This window comes from Lepidochelys kempii, chromosome 6 (genome assembly GCF_965140285.1).
Source record: "Lepidochelys kempii isolate rLepKem1 chromosome 6, rLepKem1.hap1, whole genome shotgun sequence".
Lineage (NCBI taxonomy): Eukaryota > Metazoa > Chordata > Testudines > Cheloniidae > Lepidochelys > Lepidochelys kempii.
In genome coordinates this window covers 99,970,099-99,991,032 of record NC_136385.1, presented here as the reverse complement: position 1 = coordinate 99,991,032, position 20,934 = coordinate 99,970,099, and the positions used below count along the sequence as shown (strand labels likewise).

General features: G+C 41.5%; 1 protein-coding gene across 2 annotated transcripts in view; it reads left to right on the top strand.

Annotated features, from left to right (window-relative positions):
* Positions 1-20,689, top strand: part of GALC (galactosylceramidase) — a 120,622-nt gene extending 99,933 nt beyond the window's left edge. The window contains exons 18-19 of one of the 2 annotated variants that reach the window (XR_012159514.2): positions 17,877-17,988; positions 20,480-20,689. The gene's annotated coding sequence lies outside the window, so the exon portion shown is untranslated. Of the gene's footprint in view, positions 1-17,876; positions 18,309-20,479 lie in introns of those variants that run through there. The other variant, XR_012159515.2, reaches the window with a different exon arrangement.
* The last annotated feature ends 245 nt before the right edge of the window (positions 20,690-20,934 follow it).

The following is a 20,934-nucleotide window of genomic DNA, read 5'->3' as shown; positions in this document are numbered from 1 at the left end:
GTGACAGCATTGCACAAAGTGATGTAAGACATGCTGGCTCCTGAGAAAGATATTTGGTGCCACTCTCTGCGTTGGGTAAATGTTCATCGACAAGTAAATATTTCCAGATATCCCCTGCTGCTCAAACCTGACGACTGATTTTTCACCTGGGAAAGCCACTGTAGCTACTTGGCAGTGAATCAATGGCAAAAAAGATTTATAGTCTGCACATTTCCTGCCTCCCAAAGTGAACATGAATCTGAACAGCAGGAGGCTGTTACATGTCCAGTTACAAGGGGAAACAGACTATGGAAAGAATCCCGTGCATCCAAATGAAATCAGAAGCAAAGTTACCAAGAGCAAAACTCTGTGTTGGAATTAGTTAGAATATTGAAATGATAATTTGTTGCCTTCATCCAACTGAGAAATACTACTGGCCACTTTTGTAATTTGAACTTCATGTGTCTGTATGGATTAGCTGAACTCCAGAGATTTAGGGCTTGATTCTGATCCCATTTATGCTGGTGAGTTTGTCACCAGTGTAACCACTCTGGCTTCAGTAAAATGACACCTGATTTATATCAACGTAAGTGGGCTCAGAACCAGGCCTTAGAGCAGAATCCAGAACCCGTTGTTGTCTGGAAGGTGACTGTGAGGATGTGGAACAAGACCATTTTCAGTGAGTAAAATGTAGAGAATTCGGGGGGGAAAAGAGGCTGTTGTGACAGCTCATATGCTTTGAGGGTTTCACAAGCTTTTTCATAGAGTGGACACAACTTAATAGAGAGAGTGAAATCCATGAAGCTTCTTAGTGCTTAAACTCAGATTAGGCACCTACATCCCATTTTTAGGTGCCTAGGCCCCACACTGTGATCCACAAAATTCCTTTTAAACAAAGCCCTCGTTGGCTTATAGCTTCAACAGGAGAGACTGGAGATTGGGGCCCTGCATCACAGTGTCCCATAGCCCAGTGCTTAGAAATCTCTCTCCTAAGAGGTGGGAGACTCTGTTCAAATCTTTTCTCCGCCCTGTGCCAGGGAGTGGGGTTTTAAATGTAGATCTCCCACATTCCAGGTGAGTGCGCTAACCACTGGGCTAAAAGTTATAAGGTGGCTGCCACCCCATCTCCTTCCGCCCCCTCCCTTGTGTTTTGTGTGGAGTGAAGCAGGCACCTGACCTCAGATCAGAGGAAACTTCCTGTTCATAGATTGCTAAACAGAGGTAGGCACCTCCCTGCAGCCTGGATTTAGGTGCCTATCTCTGAGATGGGTGTGGGGCATTGCACATTGATGTCTCCCACTGGCTAGCTTATGTGGTGAGCTGGCTAGCAGGCTGGCTTTTGTGGATTGCATTCTCAGGCACCTATCTCTCCCCACTCGAATAGGAGATTGGGCACCTAACTCAGCTTTGTGGATCATGGTGGTGTTCCTGTGATTGTTCTAGGCACCCAAAAGTTGGGTACTGTGATGCTCAGCATTGCGATGCTTAGGTCCCTTTGTTTTGTGGACACCACCCCTGCCATTTGGACCCATGTGGACCCAGCTCCCTTCCCATTTAGGTTTATACATGAGTTTATATTTACATGAGTTGTAGGAATTGGGTTTCAGCCGGGGAAATATATGTATGTACATGGTTTTACTTCTCTGCCTCCCTAAGGAACCACGCAGCCCTGTTCTATCTGGTGAACATGCAGGACCTGGAACATAGTGGGCAGGGCCATGGAGTGCAAGGGGTGGTCAGAAGGTCTATGAACTACCACTGTACAGATCTCCCAGCCAAATTCTCTGCTCATGGTTCTACAGGGGCAGTGGCCACTAATAAAGCCAGCGAGTTGGAGGAGTGGTTGCACAGGTACCCCTTGCCACAGGGTTGAAGGGAAGAGTCCATCTTTCCTTCTCCTGGGAAATTCTCTAAATAAGGCCTGCTTAATTGGTGTTCACAGGGAAGCTTGGTGATGAAGTCATTGAAATAGTTCACTTGATGAGAACTGCCCTTTAAAACACATAGAGACTTTGTTCCTCTCCCGGCTCACTGCTTATGGCAGAGGTGTGTTGCCCTATCCATTACTGAATTAGGGGATGTCCACGCTTGAGTGTTAAATCAAGGAATGACAGAGCAATTCTAGTAATGAAAATGACTTTCTGAGGGAATATTGTAACCAGGGCATCATGTCAATAATGAATGGGGGTAATTCATGTTTAACTGATATTTGTGATGACTTCCATTTAAAAACCTTGCTCTGTAATTGAACTGGAAGTTGTTAACATATTGCGAAGGTCCTTGTACACATGCAGACTTCAATGGAAGTGAGCGCCAAGCTCATTTAAAGGGGCACTTTACAAAATGGATTTGTAATATATCGTCCTATTACTGTGCATGTTGTCTGACTAATGTGTACTTCTCTGATTTGTGCTGATTCTCACTTACTTTTAAATTAAAGGGTAATGATGGAATCATAAGAATTTGAGCTGACAAAGACCTATTATATATGTAGTCTATTCCCCCTGCAGTGTATCCCTGACTGCTTCAGCCAGTTCTTTTTAAAGGACTCACCACTTTCCTTGGGAGACAGTTATACACCCAAAGAGATCTCCCTGACAGGAAGTTTGTCTTCAGACTTAGCCTAAATTTTCCTTTACTTATTTTCATTCCCATACATAAGTTACAGTTATCAGGCTGATCCAAAGTCCTTTGACATCAATGGGCTTGGGATTGGGTACCCTGTGCGCTGTAGGAATCCAGTTGCAGAGGAAAAAGAGGATGCAAATGACTGGTTTGCTTCTGAAGCTTATTGTGAGACACTTTTTTGGCCAGCTGCTGCACAAACCCTGAACTCTGCTCTACGGGGGCAAGCCCAAAATACAGCTTTGTCCTACCCTTGGAGCACTATGAATCATTACTTTCTCTCTTTCAGGTTTAAACACTTCATATACATGTAGAAGGATATCACTTTCCCCTCTTTTGCCTTTAACCAAGTCTGTGTGTATATTCGTGTGTATACAGATATATATATATATATATATATATATATATATATATATATATATATATATATAGTGTGTGTGTGTGTGTGTGTGTATATATACACACACAAGTGTGCGCACACATATATAGTGTGTGTGTATGTATATAGTGTGTGTGCACTTGTGTGTGTGTATATACACACACAAGTGTGCACACACACACACATCTGAAAAGAACATTATTAACGCTGCAAAGTCAATCATTCAACAGTTAGAAAATGCCAGTATTAAGGCTGCCCTTTAAACTTCTCTTTGCTAAACTAAATAGAATGAGCTCCTTCAGTCTTTTGGCTATAAAGCATGTTTTCCAATTTTATGAACAGTGTCATAAAATGTTTCCCATCAGTTTGCTACTTTGCTGTTACAAAGCATGCTTGAGTGATCCGAGCATGTTCAATAACATCACCTGAAGCTGCTGCCCTCACTCTGCCTTAAGTTGCCATCAGAATCTGCTTTTTACTGTGAACAGCGACTAAAATAGTTGAGCAGAGGGGGAAATCAGAGGGGAAGGATGGGCAGATGGTGTACAGGGGGACAAAGGGCTTGTCTTCACTACGTGGGGTAAAGTTGACCTAAGTTACACTACACCAGCTACGTGAATAACGTAGCTGGAGTCGACATAGCTTAGGTCGATTTACCCTGGTGTGTTCACTGCGCCGTGTCCACGGGAGATGCTCTCTAGTTGACTTCCCTTTCTCTTCTCGGAGAGCTAGAATACCAGGGACGACCAGAGAGTGCTCTGCCATCGATTTAGTGGGTCTTTGCTAGACCCACTAAATTGATCTCTGCTGCATCGATTGCAGCAGTGTCAATCTCCAGATCTCCCCGTAGTGAAGACCAGCCCAAAATGTGTGCAGAGGAGGGTCAAACTGGTGTTGGCAGGAGCAGGAGGGAGCAAGTAGTCAAATTGATGTGAGGGTAGTAAATTATTGCAGGGAAACCCTCCCATGAGAATTTACTACCCCTGGACCAGGGAATGGGCAAAGGTAAATGGTAGCAAATTGTGACAGGGCAGAAAATACAATAGCTAGATATCAGTAACTGCTACTAGTGTCAAACTGTGATGGCTAACAATTTGTGATAGTATATCCACACCCCTCTAGAAAAGTTAGTTTGACAGGACCTGTTTTCATAATCCCATGTTGAATGGTATTAATTATATTACCCTCCTTTAATTCTTGATGAACTGAGTCCCGTATCAACTGTTCCATTATTTTGTCTGAGACTGATGTCAGGCTCACTGGCCTATAATTACCTGGGTTGTCCCATTTACTCTCTTAAAATAGTGGCACAACATTTGCTTTCTTCCTGTCTTCTGGAACTTTCTGAGTGTTCTAAGAGTTCTTGAAAAATAAACATTAACGGTTCAGAGAGTGCCTCAGCCAGCTCTTTGAAAACTCTTTAATGTAAGTTATTTGGACCTGATGATTTTAAAATGACTAACTTTAGTAGATGCTGTTTAATGTTGTCCTGAGAAACAATTAGAATGAAAAGTGTTTCTTCATCATCATCATCTGATATGACTGTCTTCTGCTTTTTTTCCAGTTTAAGAACAGAAATATTTATTGCACATTTCTACCTTTTTTGCATTATTATTGACAATTCTGCCATTTCCATCTAGTAATGGACCAATCCAATTATTAGGATTCTTTTTGTTCCTCATGTACTTAAACATTTCTTACTGTCCTGAACTCTGCTGGGCATAGATTTTTCCTTGTGTCCTTTTTCTTCCCTTATCAATTTTCTATAATTCCTATTCCAATTTATATTCATTACTATCACCTTTCCTTTTCTTCCATTTGTTATGTTGCTGCTGTTTGTTGTTTGTTTCTTTAATAATTGTTTTTAGTCCCCCCTCCAGGTTGGTTTTTTAACCACTGTGCTCATTACTATAAAATCAAATTGTTTCACAAATATTAATAGATTTATTTTCACAACACCCCTGTGAGATGAAGGGATATCATTATCCCCATTTTACATATGTGGCTATTCTCACACAGAGAATAAGGTCAAAGGTATCCTTTTATTTAGGATGCCCAATTTGAGAGAGACAAGCCCTGATTTTTCAGAGTGCGTAGCATTATGTAGCAGTTAATATGTTCAAAGCATAGCTACCATTGACTTCAGTTGCAGGTGTAAGTATTTCTGCAAATCAGACCCAAGGGTCTCAAGTCAGGGATACAGAAAATGAGGAATACACAATTCATTACCACCTGTGAAAAGTTTGGTTTAAGTCAGTGGTTCTCAAAGCCTGTCTGCCGCTTGTTCAGAGAAAGCCTCTGGTGCGCCGGACCGGTTTGTTTACCTGCCGTGTCTGCAGGTTTGGCCAATCGTGGCTCCCACTGGCCGCGGTTCGCCGCACCAGGCCAATGGGGGCTGCGGGAAGCAGTGCGGGCCAAGAGAAGTGCTGGCCGCCCATCCCGCAGCCCTCATTGGCTTGGAGCGGTGAACCGCGGCCAGTGGGAGCCGCGATCGGCCGAACCTGTGGATGCGGCAGGTAAACAAACCGGTCTGGCGCACCAGGGGCTTTCCCTGAACAAGCGGCGGACTGGCTTTGAGAACCACTGGTTTAAGTGACTTGCTCAGTGTCAAACAGAAAATCTCTGGCACAGGCAGGGTATACAATCCATTGCTCCAAGATAGCATTCAGCTGCTTTAACCATGACACCCACTACTTCATTCACTACCCACCTTCCAAATGCTGTGTATTGGACTTCTCAGTGTAGGAAATATGTCTTGCCTGTCTGCTTGCTGTGTGGGCAAAGGTGTGAAGGGAATCAAGATTGAGGCTATTACAATGTGGAGATACAGTGAATTTCTCTCTCTCCCCCACTCTCTCATGGAGATTTTCTCTCTGTTCTGTCCTTGTTTCCCTTTATTACATTATCTATGCTGAACGTGCATGTTTTGCTCTTTGTATATGGAAAAAAATAACACCTGCTACTCAGTAGGTCTTCATCTATCTAGTCCTGAGGTGCTTATAATCTGAAGCTCAAAACTCGCCATACTATTCTAGGTTCAGTCTTAACAGTGCTGGTGTAGAAACGGCCTTTCTACTTCCTTTCTCCATTATGTGATGCTATCCAAATTAGCAGTCTTTTTTGGCTGATATATGGTATCATAAACTCCTGTCTGAAGTAGGCCTGGTGGTAAAACGTTTTGGAAATGTGAAAGTTTGGTGCTGCCAAAATTGCCCAAAACTAAATGGATTTTTTAAATGAAGAAATTTACCACCTTTGCATAACTCTCCAACCATGCAGGCTCATAGAAGGAGAGTTAGAAGAGTATCCAGCTGGCCCCAGAAGGGTCTGAGTCTTGGTAAATACCCATGCATGATCCCACCAGAAAGTTATCCACATGGTGCATCGGTAATTATTAGCACACTCCTTTTTATTTGTTTACCCTTTGGAAATTTGTCTGAACAGTTTTGGTAATTTATATATAGGTATATATTTTATCTAGCTCTATAGATAAGTGTTTGTGTGAATTTGCAAATTAGGGATGTTCCTGATTGACAGCCCTGAAGAACAAGGGAAATGGGGATGCAAGGTTCCCTGCCAATGGTCTTCAGTCCTGGCCTTGGAGGGACCACCACTTGGGATGAAAGGATAATTCAGTCTTCATGTCCCACTCACTCCTTGACCCTTCTCCTAGGACTGCCAGCATAGATGCCAGTTTGTGAGATTGGTGTGTGGGCACATTTCTGCTAGGAAATTAACTTCAACCATCCAATCATTTCACACAGGCTAGATAGTAACACCTTTCAATCATTGCCAGCCCAGGATTCATTAGAACCAGGACCTTGGCGCTGAGTGCCCCTTGCTGTCCTACCAGTCCCATGCAGTCATCTGGGTTTGCTTATTTTGTGAACTGTGATTTCATGTTGCAGTTTTGTCTGGGGAGCAGTGCATAGCAAGGAAGTATTGGAAGTGGTTTTATTTTCAAGAATTAAGGTCCCTAAGGAAGTGTTTACTTATTCTCAGTAAATTGCAGCGAGCATGATTGCTATTCACTCTGGCCACTTTAGCATTCCCCTGTACTGTCATGTTGCCTGTACCCCCATTACAGCACAATTCCCCACTAATCCCAACTTCTGGGATACGATGATGACTCCCCCTCCTCTAACTTTTCCCTACCTGCCACTGTTGCAATTTGGAGAGTTCCCTTTACCCAGCTGGAAGCCATCTGTACTCTTCCTGCCCAGCTATTTTCTGCTGATGGTCTCCTCTTGAGCATGCAACTGCTCTGGGCTCCATGTCAGGAAGCACCCACCCCATCTTCCGCTGCCAGCACATGCTGTCTCCTCACTGCTGCTACTGCTTCATGGGCTGAGGGTGAAGGATCCATCTATAGGTGAAAGTGGCTCTCAGGGGTGGCTAGGGGGAAGAAGGAGTGATGATTTGAGAAATCTATCTGTGTTCAGCTTATGAACACTTCCCCTCTCCCATGAATATCATTCCTGACTCCTTCAGGTGACCGGCTGGAGATCTGAAGCATGAGATTTGATTTTAGACATTGTCTCAATGCAGAGTTGCAAGAATTATGGATGTGTTGAGCGAAATGCAGACCTTCTTGTTCTCTTCATGGCCCATGAAGAGGGGGAATGTGACATGGGCAGGAGAGGGTTTTATCATCTTTCCCTGGAGTGGAAGCCTGGGACACAGATGCAGGATATATGGATAGGGTTAGTATATCTCAAGGGGATAATGCTTTGAAAGTGCTCTGTGCTTACACAACACAAATCTGACACATCCCAGACTTGAAAAGATCACAGACTAAATAAAGCAAGAGAGACAAACAGGAAAATTCCATCTGATATTCTCTTTGTTGTCTCAGGGCAAAAAACATTCATTGCATTGTCCCTGATGGCGTCTGATGGGCTCCAGTCTCTTTCTCTCTTTCTCACCCCTCTTACTGTACGTATGGACTGAGGATGCATGCATGTTGTTAGACCTGTGTAAACAAATTGCATGATAATATCCAAAATGTGAAGCTCTTCCGGATATTGACTGTGTCTCTGCTTCATTATTCTGACTCCCATTGAAGATGGTGCCATCCCCAATAGTAATAGTTGGGGACGAGTTGTTGACTTTCATTGGCCCATCCTGACACTCCATAACTGATCTAGAGGAACTGGTTGGAGTAATGAATTTTCTGGTGGAACAAAAAGTTTCAAACATTTCTTTTTGTTCAGAACTGTTGAAACATTGCATTTCATTTCAGTTTGATATTAAACTGCATCTGCCCATGGTGCAGCAGTGCCTCATGGGAGTTGTACTTTCAATGCCTCTTGCATCCCATCAAGATTGGATGCTTTCTAGAGGATATGCACTAGGAATTATTTTCGGGAAGGTCTATGGCCTGTGTTACACAGAAGGTCAGACTAGCTGATCCCAATAGTCCCTTCTGGGCTTGGAATATGAATCTGTGCTCCTGTTCTCTATTATAGACTTGGGTCCCTGGCTAGACTCGTCTCCCACAACGCACCCACAGTCACGTGACTGTTGTGATGTTCCAGATGAGTGAGAAGTCAGATAGCAGTTTATCATTTACCTTTAGGCTAGGCTGGGGACACAAATCCCCTGAACTACAACTCACGTAAGTACATGGCCTCTTGGCAGATTTAGCTGAACGTCAAACTGACTTAAAACAAAACATTTCCGTTTAGTTCAGCAAACTGAAATATTTCATTTCAGTTTTCCCAATGGAAAATTTCAATTTTGCAGACCATTGAAAAATCATTTTGACAGGAAATTCCCAACCAGTCAGTTTTATGGGAAATAAAACCCCGTTAATGACATGACCAGGTTCATTTAGCAAACAGGAGAAACACATGTAACCATTCCTGCCCAGAACAGACTCAAGAGTATTGATGGATTTGGGATAAGAAACAAATATATTCTCCTCCTCACAAGCTGAATAAATAGAATGCCCTGGTTTGTGAAAACATCTCCTGGAGTGGAGACATAAAGCGGCAAAACCTTACAAGTGTCTGTCAAAAACAGTTTGGCAGAATAAAGATGTATCTCATGATAGCAGTGACAGGCTGTCAGCGTTGTGAGAGGCCTTGAATAAATCTTTATTTTCCAAACATCATTTCTCAGAAAACCAGGGACATAAAAGCAACAGCGACTAAAACAAACAAACCCATCCTCCTAAACCTCCGAAGTTCTAAGTGAAAAGGGTTAATTCCTTTTCATGTACACATCTTTTAGAACTTTCGTTTTTATCCTCTGCATCTTTGATTTCTGACCTATCCTCTTGGCTAAGGGCTGATACACCACCTTCTGGAGCCAATCAGTGAGTCTCCTGTGTCAGCTGGAACATGGAAGAAAGGGTTAGTTAGTAATAATTTGGATTCTGGAGTGTGATCAACGTGTAGGACTCATTACTTTCTTAGTATTGCATTTAGCCTGGGTATATCACGCTATATCTCCAGCCAGGGCAAGATGGGTTGTTTTTCACAGGAAATGCCAGGGATGTACATGTTACTTACAAGAAAACTGTTAGCAAATTTAACATGCTTTTAAGTCAAGCACTCAAAAATTAGAAAACTGCCAGAATTAAGGCTGGCTGTGCAATTTTAATTTTGCCCCTTTATTTATTTGCATTCTTCCTTGCCCAGCCATTCCCAGTTTCTGCCCTCACTGCTCCTTGTCCAATCTGTCTCTTTCCTTCCCCTTGGCCTCAGGTTATGCCGCCCTGCCCATGTTCCCTAGTCCCAGTGGCTCCCAGTTCCAGTTTCCCTCCCCAGGCTCCTTGTCCACTCTGTCTACCCCTCACATGCTCCTTGTCCTAGTCCCCTTCCCACACCCTCCTCCTCTTCCACCATGTTTTTACTCAGTCCCCCTGGTTCTCAGTCCAGTCTCCTTTCCCAGCAAGTTCCAGTCTCCCACATGAAGCACCTCATCCAATCTCAGTCTCCCACCCCACACCCACTGGCTCCCAGTTCACCACCACCCCACTGTTTCCATCTTCAGCTCCTGGTCTCCTTACCCAGACAGACATGGTCTCCCCTATAACGTCCAGTCCCAATTTTCCTTTCCTTCTCCCTCCAGTCTCCAGTCCCAGTATCCCCCACAAGGCTCTTTATCCCAGTCTACTGCCCCTGAAGATCTGTCTCTTTTCCCCTCTGCATTTGAATTAGGCAGCTTCCTTCTCCACACTGCTGGGCCCAGTAGAGCGGGAATTTAGAGCACAAGAAAGACAGTCTCCCTACTCTGTTCTGGTGTCCAGACCCAATCCCAGCCCAACCCAGAGCAGTAATTGCAGTTAAAGTCCTGCTGAGCCTTGGGCTGGTGCATGCTCACTGTGAACAAAAATCTTCTGAGATTTTAGCTGCTACTCGTACTCTACTGAGCATGTGTGAAGTGAATCGCAGCCAGTGGGATCTGCTGTTGGCTGAACCTGCAGACGCGGCTGGTAAACAAACCGGCCCAGCCCCCCAGGGGGATTACCCTGGTGGGCTGCGGCAAAATAACATGTTTTCCCCTAGCCTCATTCTTGGAGATGGTTGAGCAGTTTCAGCTGAAATTTTCAAAAACCATTCAGCCTGAGGCAGACACCCGGCTTGGAAAATTGCAACCCAAATGCTTTGGCAAAGTTTTACGCAAATGAAAGTAGTGTCTTCTAATGGAAAGTGTGGGGTAACCTTAATAATTGGTGCTATCAGGTCTGCCTACAGTAATGCTGTTACGTAGTGCCCATCTTGAGTGCAGCTCTGCTTATACTTGATACCAAAGAGATTCTGTAGTATTAAATCCTTTTGAAAGAGAATGGATTTTCCCTTAACGCTACGTGGAAAAAACGGGCTTCGGTCCCTATGCCAAAATAAGTCTCCTTGAATCCATAACTTGCACCTTGGTTTAGAATAAACCACCAGTGCCTCTTGAATAACCCTGTGCTTCCTTTTGGATTCCTGTTATGATCTGTTCTGCATTTAGATACTTGGGATTAGTCCAATTGTTCCCACCCCTGTGTATTTTCTAGGTTTACATCCAGTGTGGCTTTAAATGTTTGTACTTGCTGGTTCTGCCTCACTGTCTCTCAAACATTTGAGCTAATTGCACACTAGGGTAACTCCTGCTCCTACTGAAATCAGGGCCAAAATTCCCAGTGACTTCAGTGGGATCAGGATTTGGCCTGATGCATTTAATTAACTTCTAGCATGTTGTTTCATTTGCCCACCATAGCTATTAGTCATCAGCATGCTGCCATCTGCTTAGACAATGGGGCCTTGTTCTTCATCACCCGTTGCTTAACTAAGAAGGCATTGTTCCCTTAGAACTTGGCAGGAACTTTAGGCCTGATTCTGATTTTGCTTACATCCGTGTGAATCCTGAGAAATCTCATTGATATCAATCGTGTTACTCCACAGTTAGACCAGTGCAATTGAGATCAGCATCCGGCTTTGATTTTTAACCTGTTTAAGGAAAGTTGTCATGCTCACAAGAGGCCTGTTCAGAGAGAGGGAATTTTCCCTCTGTGTGCGGGTTACGTACACAGAGCATTAAATCTTACCCTTTTCATTCACTGGGTCCCTGAAGGCCAACACAATACCTAATTGCCTTGGAAAATGATTGATGTTCACTTTGAAAGCCAATGTGCAGGTGGAATGTGTGTTATAATTTTCCATTCTTTAATTTATCTGCTCTTAACAGCTGATTGTTGCTTTGCACAAGGGATTGCGAGAAGCTTTTCCAAAGGAAATATTTGGATAAATAAAAATTTAAATCACAATTGCATGATGCAAAGGTCTTTTGTTTGGTTCTGCTTTTTATTTATCTTTGTACATACAAGTTGGAGGGGATGCAAGGGGGTGGTAAAGGGCCCTTGAACCACAGTCAAATGATGGTGTGAAATAAGTGGTATTCTTTCTGTGCCAACACTAGAGACAGAGGTGAGAAAAATAACTTCCTCTTGTAGCCTTTCATTGCACTGAATGGACCATGCATGGTAAAATAGTATTAAAAACCAGAGCCTGTATATTCCTCTCAACCAACTGCACCAGGATTTACATCTGTCTCCCTGAATATCTCTGTAAGATTATAATTTTAGGGTCAAATTTTCAGGAGTGCTCCACGCCCAGCAGCACACTTTATTCTCAGCAGAAAAAGGCATATAGGAACCAATGGTATTGTATTTCCTTGACCTGATATCCTGGATGCCAAACCTATATACAATCTCCTGCCCATCCAACTTGCCAGCTACCCATCTTGACTTGCTTGCAATACTTTATCAAAAAGCCCGATATACCTGCCTGTAAACCTCTGACAAGGGGCCCATCGTACCATCCAGCTAGGAGAAAATCACAGAGAAGAATCAGAAACTTCAAAATATCACACAAGTTGGATAAATTCAAGGTTTCCATGACAACATGTTTTAGTTTTGTAGTTACCACATAACTAAGGAGCTATGTAAGTCTGGGTGACAGCACAATGTTGTTTTAGCTAGGCAGGGATTTAATGGATTCCTTGCTCTAAGCACAGAGAGAAGTGGATCTTTGTGACTGGTCATCAGTTATGTCCTACTAATATCCATTAAATGTACAAAAAGGATCACAGGGCAAGGGCTGGTAACTGATTTCTTATTTTTGCTGTGTAAAGCAGCAACAAAATAGCAGTCTATTGGTTGCTATTTTTGTCATTCCATGAATTACTTTGAAGGAGAAATGCTCATTTCCCCTTCCGTCTCTCCCACACGTTCAGTACTCGGTTCCAAATTAAGTAGTTCGTAGAATAAAACAATCTAGTCCTTAGCGATTACAAATTCTGTGCTGCTATAATGCAGCTAAATGGACTCCATGACCATCACTCCTAGCCTAAGTGCTTCAATAATTACTTTGGGCCTATACACAGTTTCATTAAAGAGAAAATTTAGTATTACTATCAGTGGTGATGTGTGATACAATTTAGCAGTTTAGTTTCCAATCTTGCCATTTTTTCGCATTACAAAATCCCATTGCAACGAACGGCACTAGTAGTTTGGGAATAAGCATGCTTAGTACTCTTGTGTGGTTGTCATTTTTTTTCCCAATCCAGGTGTTAGTTATATTTTCCTATTATTATTCTGGTACAGTGGTAAGCATGGTTCACCCAAAACCACTACCATCTGCATGAGCCAGCTCACATGTAACATGTGAATGAACATTCAGTGAAGAGCAAACAGTGAGATTGAAAGAGCAAAAAGCAAAAAAACAGTGTCTGCATTGTGTAGCCAGCAGCCAGACTCCTTCATCTCCTCATCCAACAGACTCTTCCAACACTACGGGCATGGCTACACTTACAGATGTAGAGTGCTGTGAGTTAAACCTGCCTTCAGAGAGCACAGTAGGGAAAGCGCTGCAGTCTGTCCACACTGACAGCTGACAGTGCACTGGTGTGGCCACATCTGCAGCACTTGCAGCGGCATTGGGAGTGGTGCATTATGGGCAGCTATCCCAGCTTGCAAGTGACTGCAACGTGCTTTTCAAATGGGGGTGGGGTGGAGTATGACAGGGAGTGTGTTGTGTGTATGTGGGGGGAAAGAGTGGGTTTTTGGGTGACTGAGAGCATGTCAGCATGCTGTCTTGTAAGTTCAGACAGCAGCAGACCGCCCCCACCCCCCGCCTCTCTTTCACACAACAACATTCCACAGTAATAGTTGCTTTGTCTCGGAGCAGATAAGCAGCCGGCTGTCAGAAACGGAGCTTTCAAAGGGCATTTCCACATCCCTGCAGTGATTCCAAACAATGACAAGAGTGGCCACTTGACTTAAGGGGATTATGGGACGTTTCCAGAGGCTGATCAGAGCGCAGTAATGTAACACCTCGTCCACACTGGTGCCGCAGTGCTCCAGTGGGGGCGCAGCAAATGTTATTCCACTCGCCAAGGTGGAGTACCAGCGGTGCTGTAGCTGCAGAGTCAGAGCACTCTACGTGCCTTGCCAGTGTGGACGGGGAGTGAGCCAGTGCACCCGGGGCTCCTTTATTGCGCTTTAACTTGCAAGTGTAGCCAAGCCCTACCTCACCTTGTAATGCCTAACTCCTGCTTCTGTCTGTTGTACTCAAAGCACTCTACTTTCCATACTACGATTTTACTCACTCAATGTGTGTTTTCTAGTTTCTGAGGCTTGGTTCTGTGTCTCTTATGCAGCTAAAATAGAGCTGCTTGGGAATTTTTCTACTAAACATTTTTTGTCAGAAAATGCCAATTAATTGAAACCAGAAAGGGTCAGTTTTGCCAAGTTTTACAATAAACAATTTTTGTGGGGAGGGGCTAAAACAACTTTTCGTTTCAAAATGTAAGTTACTTTCTAACAAAACATGGGAAAAAAATAAAAACTGGTTGGAGCTCTCTTTTCAGATTTTCACTTTGTGAACATTTTTAGAGATTTTGACTCTTTTTTCCAAGTTGGGAATGGAAAAATATTTGAAATCTTAATAATTCCCATGGAGTAGAAAAACTGTATCCTACTCCACTCTGACCTAAAACTACTTTTGATCATAGTGTGTGTGCATGTTGAATGCTTCAGGATGCAGGACCAGCTACATAATACACTTTCCTTCACTTTAGCTTTTAACTGACATTTCTGTGTTATGAATGATGTAAGTGGCTATTACTTTGCTTTGTGGCTAGACTTGCGCAGACCACACTTTCTCAACTGCGTCATATTGTGCTCTGGCCTGTGTAATTAATAGCCAGTGTGTCCCAGTGAATGTGATTTGGTGACATTATGGACAGTGACTTCCAGGCTATCATGCCTCTACAGATTGTAGAAGAGAGTTTATATTCCTTTGTTTTAAAAATGTAGGAGAACTTGAGGAGGAAAAGAAGGTGGGTGGGAAACATATTTCTATCTAGTTGCAAAAATGGATGATATAAGTGGAACATGAACAAGGTCTCCCAGGAGTTGTTTATGTTATAGCAATAGGAGGGAAAGCAATAAAATGAACACTTTAGCACTGTCAGAACAATTTATCATATAGCAGATGTGAGTGTATTACAGTATCTGCAGATACATACTTCCTGTATCCACTTGTGGAATTCCCAGAAACCTACTTTTCTATGATATTGATCCCTATGCTACTTCCATGATGGGAACCAGCATTTTTCCATGTTTCACTATTGGATTTATTAGAGCTTTGCAGATATCAAATATCAATCATTTCTGCAGGCAAGAAGTGATAGTTATGTTTGGAAAGTGGTGTTATCTAATCTTAATGATTGGTATCCATCACGAATCTGAGAAAAAGATGCTGTTTTGTTGCATGATCAAATGACATAGAACAGAGGGAAAGAAGCAGGAACAGACACAGCAAAATTTGAATTCCTTTGATTTTTCTCTTTCATGCAATAGAAAACTGAAAATTTCATAGCCATGGTGTAGATCAACATGTAACAATAATAGAGCACTTGTTTCAACTAGGAGGTTTTTTTATTTTCCCAATCAATCATATTTATGTTTCTGAACAGCTCGTTAGGCAAGAAACAAGAATGTGAATCAATTGTGGTAACTTTCCTTTCTGTTTGGTAGCTTTAAAGGAGTAGAGTGATTTTTAGGCCGAGATGGTAGATACAGAAAACTTTTTATCTCTGTGCTCTGCTAACATTTAAGTGCTTGAGAGGGAACAGGTAAGTGCTTCTGCCGGTGAAGACTGTGGGCTGTGTAGCTTCTCCAGGGCAGATTGTTAGCTTGGAAAATGGTTTTATAGATCTACAGTATTTCTCTTTGCAAGCATTTCAGAACCCTTAAAACCTTGGGCACACCCTGGCTGAAGTGTAGTGATCAAAAATCTGATGAATACCTGAGGCTCTTAAAATGCTTTAGAAATACAGATTCGTCCTTACAGAATCCATGTAAGGTATTTTATGGTTTTGTTGATGAGGACCCCAAGGCCAAGAGATATTAAGTGACTTGCAAAGGTCACACAAGGAGTCAGTGGCAGAATTGGGAATAGATAACAAACTGTAGGGCTAGGTTTGCACTTGGAGCGGGGTTTCAGCATGATAGTTCAATGAGAGCTAGCATGAGTATATCTACTTGAGCTGGGAATCACTCTCCCAGCTCCAAGTGTAGACATATAGTCACAAGACAGACACAAGAGCAAGCCTACATTTCTGGCTGCCCAGAGAAATGTGTAATGTATGAAAACTATAATCAGTTGTACGAAAACATTAGAGACAATAATGTACGCCTCAGTGCTTTTTCTTTTCTTTTGTTTATTACATTTTCCCCTTTGTGTGCACCAGGAATCCCAAATTATCTTGCTTTCTAACAAAATCTTTTTTTTTTCCTCACTAAGAGAGATTCACTGTTTTAATCTTGCTGCCTGTGTTGTCTTTGTATGGAGTTTTTGTAGCAAGAATTGATTTGTTTAATTGATGAATAGCTTTTTAGATGCTGTTTTTTGTAATCCCAGCTATTTATCTTTTGAATAATTATTCTGTTTGTAATTATGTTAAAGGATTAATAAAAAATAAACTGGGGGGAATTAAACAGGTTACATCATGAAGATAAAAACCAACAAAAATTCTGTTTATTCCACCTTTTTGCAGAAGGGTTTCTGCTTAAAAACTTAATCTTTAATTAAATTTATATATTTTATTTATAGCTCCTTTTATTATTTTTCCCGAACATGCTGTTACAGCAGTGGTTCTGCTAAAAGAATCTATGGGATTGCTGTAATAAATATTATAGGGAGAGAAAAGAAAAAACCTCTGGACTATTTCTCCAACTGTTAGCAGTTTCAGAATGCAATAGGGTTTGGCCACCATGAATTCATGCATTGTATATGTGATTGTAAAATCATCATGGTGAAAATATATTGCCCTAATGGGTCCAGAATTGGCACCAAATAACAAAGGCAGAGCTAACAAACAAGGAGAGAAGTTCTTGTATGTTAGCACAGAGCAGAGCTGAAGCCAGATGTTCATTAAACTTGCATTGTTCCATCATGGAAGTTCAGTTTTTTGTGGGCTTATTGGGGCTTGCCTCTCTGTGTGTTTGTTAGGACCGTATCAAACTTGCAATATGTGTTAGGCAACATAAATCTATACATATATATTCTTCTCCATCATCAACAAAGTAGTGGTGGTAGTTCTGGGTTATGCAGGGTTTTGCGTAGCAGCTGCTTTGACAGAGAGGGTGCTGTGTGAGCAGAAGGAGAGTTTATTCTTAGCCTTTGTCTCTGATAAGAGGCAAGTCGAGTTGCTCTGTGGGAATGGGGCATTGGTGTTGGGCTAAGATTCCTCGAAGAAGGAACAGGTAGATAGTAAAGAGCAGAGGGCCCAAGATTTCAGCCTTGTGGGTCTCCTCCACAAGGAGATGTCTTGGAGGGGGGGTAGAGATGGAGACAGAATGGTTTTGCAGATAGGAGTGGAACCCTCAGAGGAAGCAATCAGAGCCACCTGCAGAGGTAAAGAGCATGTTCTTGTTGCAAAATATCACTAATTGTCTCCTATGCTGGGCAGTCTAGTCAGAGAGGCCAAGACCTGAATAAGGCTGTGCTTCTCTCTCACCCCTCATGAAGGATGTTTGACTACTGAGGTGAAAGTACTCTTACCATGGGTTCCAGCCCCTCAAGGTTCAGATGTGGCAGGCAATTAATGAGGTCCTGTCCTGGTATCCCAGCCACGGGAGGACTGGAGAACAATTAAGTCTTATTTGTAAGGTCAGAACTTTTATTAGGTGTTCTATAATTTTAGTGAGCTAGTTCACCAAGTGGGTTTACTAAAGCTAGGACAGCCTTTCCCTCCCCCTTTGAATAACCAAGCCCTAAATGTTTTCTCTCTAGAATATTGATCTCTTGTACTTTCCCTTTAAATCCAGGCTGGCATATATTGGTTTCCTCTAATTCTCTGCTTTTTCCCTTTTTGTCTCATTTATGTTTTTAAGAGGCATTTGTCAAATAGGCAGCACGAATCCACTTCTCACTGATGGAAACTATTGTCTGCAGGCTTGCCTTCTTTCTACTTGTAGCTACCAGCTGTGAACTCTCACCCGAATGGTAACTTGATTGACATGGAAAAAAATCTATACAGCTAAATAAAACATTTGAGAAGAAATACACCCCATTCCAGATACCTGAGAATGGAAACAATGTGAAACATTCCAAATTTTTGAAGGGCCATACAGCAGGTTTGCATACAAACATATAATTTAGTGACTCATTATATCCTGAGTTATATATATAACGCACGGAGAGTGAACTATCCCCAACTGTATAAAATAAGACTATTTTTTATCAAGGGTTTCCAGTGATAACAGTTATTCCAGTGGTTTGTTCATGTCATCAGAACCCAGAAATAAAAATTACAGTTTATAATATGTATACTTTGGGTGTATTTTATTATTTCACAATAAGTGGACAGTAAGACACCTAATGGAAATTTACATTACAAAAACATCTGATATAAATCTCCAACTTTGTTCAGTCACTTACATCCCCTCCTGTATGGCTAAATATATTTGTTCTGATGTTCTGCAAAATATATTTTTGGTATATTACAAAATTGAAATATCTGGGTAGTCTTGAAGACATTTTTCAGGAGGAGAAAGAAATAATGGCTTGGGGACTGATACTTTTGCTCTGAAGTCAGTGAAAGTTTTGCCATCGTTCGTAGAAGGATTTGAATCAGTTCAGAGAAACTGTCAAAATTCCAATTTCTTGGGCCCAGATCTTGCAAACACTTACACACATGCTTAAATGTATATATATTAGTAGTCCCATTGGAATCCATCCCAAAGTTAATCACATGTGTAAGTGCTGGCAGTCTGAATAAATCTCAGTTATCTTTAAATTTACAAACATGAATTATTGAACTTTTCTAAACAGTCAGAAAGGATTGGTTTGAGTATTGAGTATAAACTCAGGTAGATTTTTGTTGTATGTAAATCGGTTTGCCCGTACTTCATAATAGGTGCATTTTCTTTTCAGTAGTCAGCTGCACAATTTCAACGGGGTGTGCTAGGTTTTGTTGTTAACAATAACTCTGTTTTGCACTTTTATAACACCTTTCATTGTAGGGTCTCAAAATGCTTCATAAATGTTTACTGGTCAAAGCTCACAAAACCCCTATGAAATAAGTATGACTATACCTGATTTATAGATGGAAACAATAAGGCTAAGAGAGATTAATTGACTTGTCCAAGTGGCAGGTCAGACACAAAACCTGGAACTATTGATTGCCATTCCTGGGTTCACTCTCATAGTTAATTCTTCCTTCCCATACTTAAGTATGCTCTCTTGAGTAGTATGACACTCACTAACAAGTGACCTGATGCTACTATGTCTTCAATTCACCAAACCATCCCTAATTAGCAAAATGTCCTTTACTTTCTCATTGACTTAATGGGACTTATGCTCATGTTTAACTTTAAGCTTGAGTGCTTTGCTAACTCAAAGCCTATTAGAACAGTGGAAATCAGAATGGAACAGGGAGTAGATTTTTTTTATTGAAGAAAAAGAGGCCCACTAAATGTATGCATATTCATTCACCAAAATTTGCAAGCCACGTTAATGCCAGCATATGCAAAATGATTGTTTAAATACCCACTAGCCCATAAAGTGCTAACAAGAGAATGCAGGTCTCTGGCCTTTACCCACTATGTAAAAATGTGTCCCTACAGGCTAAAGTAAATGTTTTATAGTTATAGGCTATATGTAAAGTATATGTTTGCTTTTCTACTTTCCAAGAATTGGATTGTTGAGAGCTGAAAGTCTAATTGGGAGTCCCGTATAGTGCATATATTTTATTATGATCACACAAATGTTTCATTATATTATGGGAGAGTCTATAGAGAAAACGATCTATGCATGTAAAAACCTGATTTACATTCCTAATGGTCCCTGCTACAAACTGACCTAGCCCTAGTTGAACTACATATCATTACACAGAGTATAAATGTTGGTTAGTACAGTATGACCCTGTTATGACCTTGTACAGCTTCTCTGCTGGAAAGGAGAAATAAAAAAACAATAGAAAATGAATTACATGTATTGGGCTTTTTTTGTCCCCAGAGAAGACTTTGATTTACCCTAGACTTATGACAATATCATTAGAGTACTTGACCACTGTTAAAATTAACAGATGGCTATTGTTCCGAAAGGGAATATTTCAAGCAAATAATTCCACTTAAAAATATTTAAAAAGCACATTTTTGCGGTTTATGCTATTGGAGGTTATGGTGGCATGTTTGATTAATGAGGTGTTTTATTGGTGATGCAAATAATGTGTAATGTCTTAAGACCCATATGTTGTAGATTAGAGAGGTATTAAACTTACCTTGGCACAAAGTGGAGAATCTAAAGTATCCCTCTGGTAAACTATATCATTCTGGGGTGGGGGGATATGTTGGCATTGCCTATATTTATGCCTTTGATAAATTACATGTCATGTTTACTTAGTTTCAGTACCCAATCAAAATCTGTTACTGTTCATATTTTTGCTACTCTTTATTTATAAAGTTCTTTCTGCTTTTACACATTGTATTTGCAGTGATCATCAGTTCCCATATGAAAACTGGCTGTGACAGCAGATTGAAATATGTTTGACAGTTATGAACAAAGATATTATGGAGCAGGAAAAAATGTCAAGCTTTCATAAGAAAGTCGATATTGAGCTTATCTGAAATGGTGCAAACTGTATTAGAGTTGGAGGGCATATGAGCACAGTAAGAGCTGTGCAAAGCATTCCCAGCAGAACCCAAATCCACACAAAATTTACCAGGTTTCAGCTTTCATGGGAAACTTGCAACACTGGTCAGTGTTTGCTAAAAAGGATTCAGGGAGGTTTCCGGAACCTTTTGGCAAATGTCAGCCAAGAATTGAACTAGCACTGTCTGGTTTATGATTTTAGATGGAAACCATGTGAAACTCAGTGAACAAAACCAAGTGAACCTCAATGGTTTGGGCTGAATTTTACTTTGAGGTTTGGGATTCTCTTGAAGCTGA